Source organism: Dipodomys spectabilis, unplaced genomic scaffold (assembly GCF_019054845.1).
Source record: "Dipodomys spectabilis isolate Male_0828 unplaced genomic scaffold, ASM1905484v1 ptg000230l, whole genome shotgun sequence".
Lineage (NCBI taxonomy): Eukaryota > Metazoa > Chordata > Mammalia > Rodentia > Heteromyidae > Dipodomys > Dipodomys spectabilis.
Window position 1 is genome coordinate 3,038,931 of NW_024870907.1, and position 7,943 is coordinate 3,046,873.

A 7,943-nucleotide genomic window follows, 5' to 3' on the forward strand; every position below is an offset into this window, starting at 1 on the left:
ACAGAGACAGAGAGAGGCAGAGACAAAGAGAGACAGACAGAGAGACAGAGGCAGTGACAGACACAGACATACAGAAAGGCAGACAGAGACAGAGACACAGACAGAGACACAGAGAGAGGCAGAGACAGAGATAGAGACAGAGACAAAGAGACAGAGACACACACAGAGAGACAGATACAGAGAGACAGAGACAGAGAGACAGACAGGGACAGAGAAAGACAAAGACAGAAACACAGAGATAGATGGACACAGAGGCAGAGACAGAGACAGAGACACACAGACACACACACAGAGACAGACAGAGACAAAGACAGAGAGGCAGACAGAGACAGAGACACACAGAGACAGACAAAGAGAGACAGAGACAGACACAGAGACAGAGAGAAACACAGACACAGAGACAGACAGAGACAGATAGAGACAAACAGAGACAGAGAGAGGCAGAGACAGAGAGAGAGACAGAGAGAGACAGAGAGAGAGACAGAGAGAGAGACAGAGAGACAGAGAGAGAGACAGAGAGAGAGAGAGAGAGAGAGAGAGGCAGAGGAGACAGAGAAACGGAAAGCCAGGCTGAAACACAGGGATAGAGACAGGGCGAAAGAGGTTCCTAGAGAGAACCAGAGAGACACAGGCGGAGGAAGGGGGGGCAGAGAATGCCCGGGCAGGCCAGGGGTCACACCTGCCACCTGACTGGGTGGTGGGAGGATGGGGCTCCCCACACCCCCGTGGGCACGGCCCCCTGGGTCCCCTGAGCCCTTTCTTAGAGGCCAGCCCCGCCCCCGCCGCCTTAAGGATTAGCCCCTCCCCCACCTCCCCCATGAAAAGCCCCTTGTCTGGCCTGGGCCCTCGGAGGGCCCCCTGGGTCCTTTGTCCCCAGCCGCAGCCCCAGGCCTTTCCCAACCTGGCCGCCCTCCCCACCTCCCCACCCCTCCCTCGCTCCCCTCGCTCGCTCCCTCCTCAGGAGGCCCGGTGGCTGAGGTCATGGGTGTCGGTGGGAGCTGCACAATAGGCCAGGCCTGGCCAGGGAGGCCCTCCCGGCACAATGGCCCCTGGGGGGGAGGGAGGGGAGGGGGGCGAGGCCAGGCAGCGACGGGGGGGGCCTTCACGCTGCTGCTGCTGCTGCTGTGACTGCCAGGCACCCACCCAGATGGGGGGCGGGGCCGGGCCCGAGGGGACCAGGGGCGCCCGCGAGACACACACACACACACACACACACACACACACACACACACACACACACACGAGCGCGCCAAGGCGGGGGGGGGGGGCGGGGACCGGGGCGGGGCCACGGGGGGGGCCTAGGCGGACGGGGCGGGGCCTGGGTGGACGGGGCGGGGCCTGGGCAGGCGGGGCGGGGCGGGGCTGCGGGCAGGGGCGGGGCCTGGGTGGGCGGGGCGGGGCTGCGGGATGAGGCCTGGGTGGTCGGGGCGGGGCTGCGGGATGGGGCCTGGGTGGACGGGACGGGGCCGGGCTGACCCGGGCTGACCCCCAGGTCAGGCCCCAGACCCCGCCACGCGCGCTCCACCCGTGAGCCCACCCTCCTCCCACCTTCACGCACACGCACGCACGCGGCTGCGGCGCTCCACAGCCTTTGTCACGGGAGGGGTGTGTGCGCGTGCGCGTGAGCGGGGGGGGGGGGGGGCGCCTCTCGCAGCACCCACGGCTCCTCTCCAGGTGTGCCGCCCACAGTCCTGTGACATCCGCACCGCTTGGCAGATGGGGAAACTGAGGCTGGGGGAGGAGGGGCCGGAACTGAGGCGTTGGGAAGATGGAGCAGGGACCAGGAACAGGCGGGACTGGGTGGTCCCCGTGCGGGGCCTGCTGACCGAGGGGCAGCGAGGGGCCCGGGCCTGCGGGCGGGAGCTGGGTGTTCACGGGAGGTTACGGGAGGGGTACTGGGCTGGGCGCGGCGGGGTCCGGGCGGGGTCCGGGCGGGGTCCGGGCGGGCCGCCCCGCCGCGCACTGATGGGGCCACAGGACGGGGCCGGGCCTACGCGGGGCCCCTCCGTGCCCGACGGCACCGTGGGGAGGGGTGCGTGGGGAGCGGCGTGGGGGACAAGGCTGCGGAGGAGAGGTGCGGTGAGGCCAGGGGCCCTGGGGAGCCGGGGGGGGGCTCCCTCTCAGAAGGAGGCCACGGGGCCGCGAGCGCACCCCGGCCCCGTCCTGCCACGTGCCCGCGACAACCGGAGCTGGTCGCGGCGGCGGGCGCGGGCCCTGGCACCCGAGTCTCCGGTCTCAGCCTCTGTTTGCAGTGTAAACACCCCGCTTTCCTGCAGGAGGTGCCCGGTCCTGCCCGCCCTTCCCCAGTGCCAGCGCAGGCTGTGGGGGGTCCCCGGCCCCCTCTGCCTCCCCGGGGGGACCCCCCCCCCCGTGGTGGCTGCGTGGGACCAGGCAAGAACGGGCCTGGCACCCAGGGAGAGGCCAGGGGGCGTCCGGGCCTCCGAGGAGGGCGGGCAGGGGGCCTAGCAGGGCTGAGGCCAGGAGGGGCTCAGGTGCTGGGTGCTGGGTGATCCTGGAGGGTCCTGGGCTCGAGCCTGTGAGCTCTGTCCGCGAGCGGAGGCCGCGCGTGGTGCCGCACACACCCTCCTCCGTTTACATTAGCTCCGCTGACTTGTACCAAGGGGCTTCACCGTTCCAGTTTCGAATATGCACGCCATCATCGCTGGGCTCACAGGCCCGTGCCACCCCATCCCGCGAGCCTTCTGTGGAGATGGAGACAGACTTCCCTGCCAGCCTCCGACGGTGAGCCTTCCCATCCCGGCCTCCACGTTGCTGGGGTTACAGGTGTGAGCACCACCCCGACCACGTCCTTCACTTTTTTAAGGACTAGATCCCACGTATGAGGCAGACATGGGGTGCTGCCTTTCCTCAGCCTGGCCTATTCCATTTAACATGAGCGCCTTCTCTTTTCTTCTTCTCCCTTCCCTTCCTCTTTTTCTTTTAAAATGAAAGCCAAGCTATGTGGCCTAGGCTGGTCCCCAGCCCAGAGTTCCAGCCTCCTCCTGCCCCGGCTGCCGAGCAGATGAGACCCCAGGGCCTGGCTGGGCCTCTTGGCGAGCCCCACCGTCTCCCTCCTGACCTGACTCCCCACTTTCCATCTGCAGCCCCGGCCCCCCTTCTTATGGAGGCATCTTCTGGGTGACCACCTTGGCCTCCTGGGCCTCTGTGGGAGGTCCAGTCACACTCAGTCCCCAGATGGACAAGGAGGCCTCTCTGTCCTGGGTCCCTTTGCTGATCACCAACTTCACCCCAAGAACCTTTCAGAGAAAACATGCCATTCTTCCCCTGGCTGGTTCTCTGCCCTCAATGATCCATGCCACTCAGAAAGTACTATCTTGTGCCCTGGAGCCCCGGGCAGTGGCCTCCCCTGCCCCTGCCTGCTTCTGCTGGCCTCCTGTCCCATACCCATCCTGCCCTCCCCCCTGGGGGTCCGGCACCTTTTCCCACCCTCCTGGGTGTCAGCAAGACACCCAGCTCCCTCCTACCACAGGGCCTTTGCTTGTGCTGGGGCCCAGTCAGCCTCCCACAGGAGAAACTGGAAGCTGCCTGCAGGCCGTGGCCCTGCCCACAAATCTTCCTTTCTGGGATTAGCAAGGCGAGTGGCTCCACCCTCCCCACAGCTGATTGGCTCAGGCTGGACACCTGACCAATGGTATTCTCCCCTCCCACTTCTGTGCCATAAGGGGTGGGGCCTGGAGTCTGGTTGCTGAAGCTGCACCTTTGTCCCTTTTCTTCTTCTCTTTGCCCCCAGACGCCAATCACTTTCCTAAGGCCTCTCTGGCGTCTCTCTCGCTGGCTGCAGCCAGAGTCCCGGGTCTCCAGGGGCCTAGCTGTGTGGCTGCCGGCAGAGGCCCGTCCTCCACGGCCCCTCCCGCAGCCTTGGGCCCTCGCCCCCATGCTGCCCGTCCTGGCACTGCCAGCCCTGCACCGTCTGCCACCCGAGGTGGCAGACGGCGAGGGGGCTGCGCCAAATGCTCACTGCGCCCCCACGGGGCAGGTCGGCCGCGCCTCGCCTGCCTCCCCAGCCCCTGTCACCCTGTGGGGGGGCAGGAGGCCCAGGGCGGGGGGAGGGGCAGGCTCTGTCCATCCCCAGCTGCCCCCTGCCACCAGCCTGGCTGGTGAAGCAGGAGCTCAGGAGTCCCAGGTCTGGTGACCTGGTGATACCCACGGGGCTGCCCTGCCTCTGGGCATTTCCCCCAGATGGCTGTGGTCTCTCTCAGTCAGATGCCCCCCCCCCCCCGCCTGGCCACCAAGAGCCAACCAAACATAGCCAGGTGCCCCAACCCCCTGCCGAAGCTTCCCCAGCTCAGCACTGGCCTGGGGCCGGGGCTGGGGGCTGGGGGCTGGGGGCTGGGGGCTGGGGGCTGGGAGGAGGAGCGGGTCCCGCGGGGCTCTGCCTTCCACTGACCTCTGCTCTCACCCCGCAAGTTTGATGTTACTCAGAGCCGCTTTCCAAGGAGGCCCCACTGGCCCGAGGGTCCTCCCAGCCTCAGTTTCCTGAGGTTCAGGTCCTGGCCATGTGCCTATGGGGGGGGCTGGGTCCTTGGCCTGCTGCCCCCATCACTCCCACTGGCTGGACGGGGTGGTGGCAGAAGCCGATAGCTTGGCAGAGACTCGGCCTGGCTGGTAGGGACGACCGGAGGGGTTTGGGGAGAGCAGGACAGAGAAGGGAGGGTACGGACTTGGGGGGGGTGGCCAGGGAATGGGGGGGCCGAGGGGGGTATGACAGTGTAGGCAGAGCCCAATGCCGGGCCGCATGAGCCCCTCTGGGCCTCAGTGTCCCCACTTGTGCCCGGAAGCAGCAGGGCTATGGGGCAGGGGCTCAAAGGTTGACCTCGGTCAATGCTGTTCTCCCCGCGGTGACACGTCCCCTGCTGGCCGCGAGGTCCCTGGCGTGACAGGGACACGCAGTGCTGCTCCAGGGGTCCCTGACCCCACGGCTCCTGTCCAGGGCCATGCCAGGGCCGTCCACCGCCACCACCGCGTCTGCCCAGGGATCCAGGCCTGGCCGGGGTGTCAGGCAAGCGGGGGGTGCGGAGCGAGACACGGCTCACGTGCCCCGCACAGACCGGCTAGAGAGGCTCCAAAAGGGTCAGCTGAACACCGGCCGCCGCCACTGCTGCCTTAGGTGTGGAGCACTCCCCGGGGCTCCCCCCACCCCGCCTCCTCGCTGGTGGGGCTCTGCCCTGCCGTGGCCGCTCCCCAACGTGCTCCTCCCCCGCCAGGAGGCACCGGAAGCCGCAGCATGCTGCCCCAGGCCCCATGCCAGCTGGGTCTCTTTGGTTCAAGTGCAGAGCTGGGTGGCGTCAGGCCAGGTCTCTGGTTTTGTGCGGCCAGGGAAGAGGCTGGGGCATCTGTGACTCTGCCTGACCAGGGACTGCTTTGTGGCCCTCACTGTTCAGAGAGATAGAGCACCAAGGCCCCGAGCCTCCAGTGCGGCGTCTGAGGGTCTATAGGCACCCAGACGGTACGGGACCAGGCCCCCTTTCTTGGGGCGTGCGGATGTCTTGTTGGAACTTTGAAGTCAGGACTCCCCGTTCGCTAGGCAGGTAATCCAACGTGGCAGCCACATCTGCAGCCCTTTTTCTACACTGGTTGTTTGAGACAGTCTTGCTTTTGTTCGGGCATCTATCTGGACTTCGATCCTGCTGTTGGCACAGTGGGGATGGCAGGTGAGTGCGTAGCTTCCAGCCCCCAGGCTGGTCTGGAACAGGCATCCTGTGTCAGCTTCCTATAGCTGACACAACAGACATACCAAATGGCACCCAGCTAGGGGTTGAGAAAGACCTCGTGAGCTTTATGCCCAGGCTGACCTCAAACTGCAATCCTCTAGATTTCGGCCTCCCCAGTAGGGGAGGTGTGAGCCACTGGATCCAGGCTCCTTTGCCTTTCTCTTGAGGTCCAGGAAGTTAAGAAGCAGCCAGAGAGATGAAATGTGGCCAGCACCCTGGACAGCTCATGAGAGCCCCACCCCCTGATAAGGCGGCGCGTTGCTGGGGGGTGGATGGGAAGGGGCTGGCCTGGTCCCGGGTAGAGGGCGGGATTCTGTATGAGGACAGAATCTAAAGGCAGCCTCAACTTTGTGATACACTAGTTGGATGGATCCTGAATCCTTCAGAGCCTCAGAGTTTCAAGCTAGTGCTTAGCTTTTTGCCTGCTCAAGGCCGGAGCTCTACTTCTTAAGCCACAGCTCTACTTTGAGCTTTTTGCTGGTTCCTCAGAGAGAAGAGTCTCGGGTTTTTCTGCCCTAGCTGCCTTTCCATCAGGAGCAGCAGATCGCAGCCTCCTGAGTAGCGAGGTTTGCACGGGTGAGCCACCAGTGGCTGTATTATTTACCTTTTTCAAAAGACAGACGTGGGTGAGCGCTTATGTGGCCAGCTTCCTGCGTTCACCAGACCTCACTACCTGGATGTGCCTGGCCATGGCATGACTTAAAAAGCCAAGTACCACCAGGCACCAGTGGCTCATGCCTGTCAGCTACTCAGGAGGCTGAGATCTGAGGATCAAGGTTCAAAGCCAGTGTGGGCAGGAAAGTCCGTGAGACTCATCTCCAATAAACCACTCAGAAAACTGGAATTGCCCTATGGTCTCTTCATCTGGAGGGTGAACTGCTCAGCTAGGGCCATCCTGTGAGCTCCGAGTCTTTGTCCCGTGGGTGCCTCTGCTGGACTGTAACCTCCCACGGTCACAGTGCACAGATGCATCCTTGCTTTTGTTGGTGGCTCTTTTCCCTGACCATGGCTTTGCTATGTTGTGCAGCAGGTCAAGGACTTTGGTTTTCAGTCTGTCCTGGGTGATAGAGAGCCCCCCTTCTCCTCCTGACCCCTGGCCTCCAGCCTTCTCCTCCTCTCTCCCCGGCCTCCAGCACGTAGTAGGCGCCTGGGAAAAGCTTCACAGAAGAGCCAGCCAACCCCTGCTGGTAGAGCAGTGTGGGATCGTGTGGTGTTTCTATTAGTCTCCGTGAACAAGTGCCACTGTGTTATTAAATTCTTCTAAAAGCAGAATGTCTGTGGTGTTTGCCAGATTGGTTGCTCTTTTTGGAGTGGGTCTAGCTGCCCATTCCACACTCCTCATTCCCTCATCTGTTCGAACCCCGCCTTGGGCACCCATTGGGCTCCAGGTGGTCCGGACGCAGCGCTGATCTCTGCGGCACAGCCTGGACCTGGAGAGGTTCGAGCCGGTGCTCAGAACTCAGTTTCGGGGCTTGAGCAGTTTTTAGGCAAGAGCAGGCCTTTGGCTCCAAGGGAAGGCGAGTACCAGGCACTCGATGGGAGCTCAGTGACACATGCCCAGGGAAGGCAGGCGGGCAGGGCTGCGGAGGGCAGTTCTGAAGGCCACAGAGTCACACACTGGAGAAGCAGAGTTGCAGGGGTTTCCCCGCCTTCGTCCCAGGGGCCAGGACGGCCAAGTCTTCAGCATCCCAAAGCGTGCATGCGGGGGAGGGATGCAAATGGCGGCCTGTCCTGGGCAGGTGGCCGTGGGGTCTGAGACATGGTGCGCAAGCCTGCCTCCCACGTGGACACAGCCACTCCTGAGGTCAGCTCCCCGGGGTCGCCACACAGGTGAAGATGCAGCTGAAGGAAAGGGGTGTTCCGGGGGAGCCTGGGACCCGGCCGAGTGTGGGCGCAGGAAAGTGGGTCCTGAAACAAGGAAACAAAAGCCCCTTCTCCCCCCCCCCCCCCCCCAGCTCCAGCAAAGGCCTGGCCCAGTCCCACAGCACTGTCTGTGGCTCCCTGGCTCCTGACTGAAGTCTATCTTCTCGGCCAAGCCACAAGGCTGGTGCTGGCCCAGCTCTCCTTCTTCCCTTTGTTCTTCCTGCTTTCCTCCCCCAAACCCACCCAGGCCTCTGCCCACACCGGTCCTCTGCGTGGAAAGCCTTTCCATGCTCTGTCCTATCCCACCGGGCATCATCAACCTTCATGAAGCCTCTCCCTGTCTTTCCA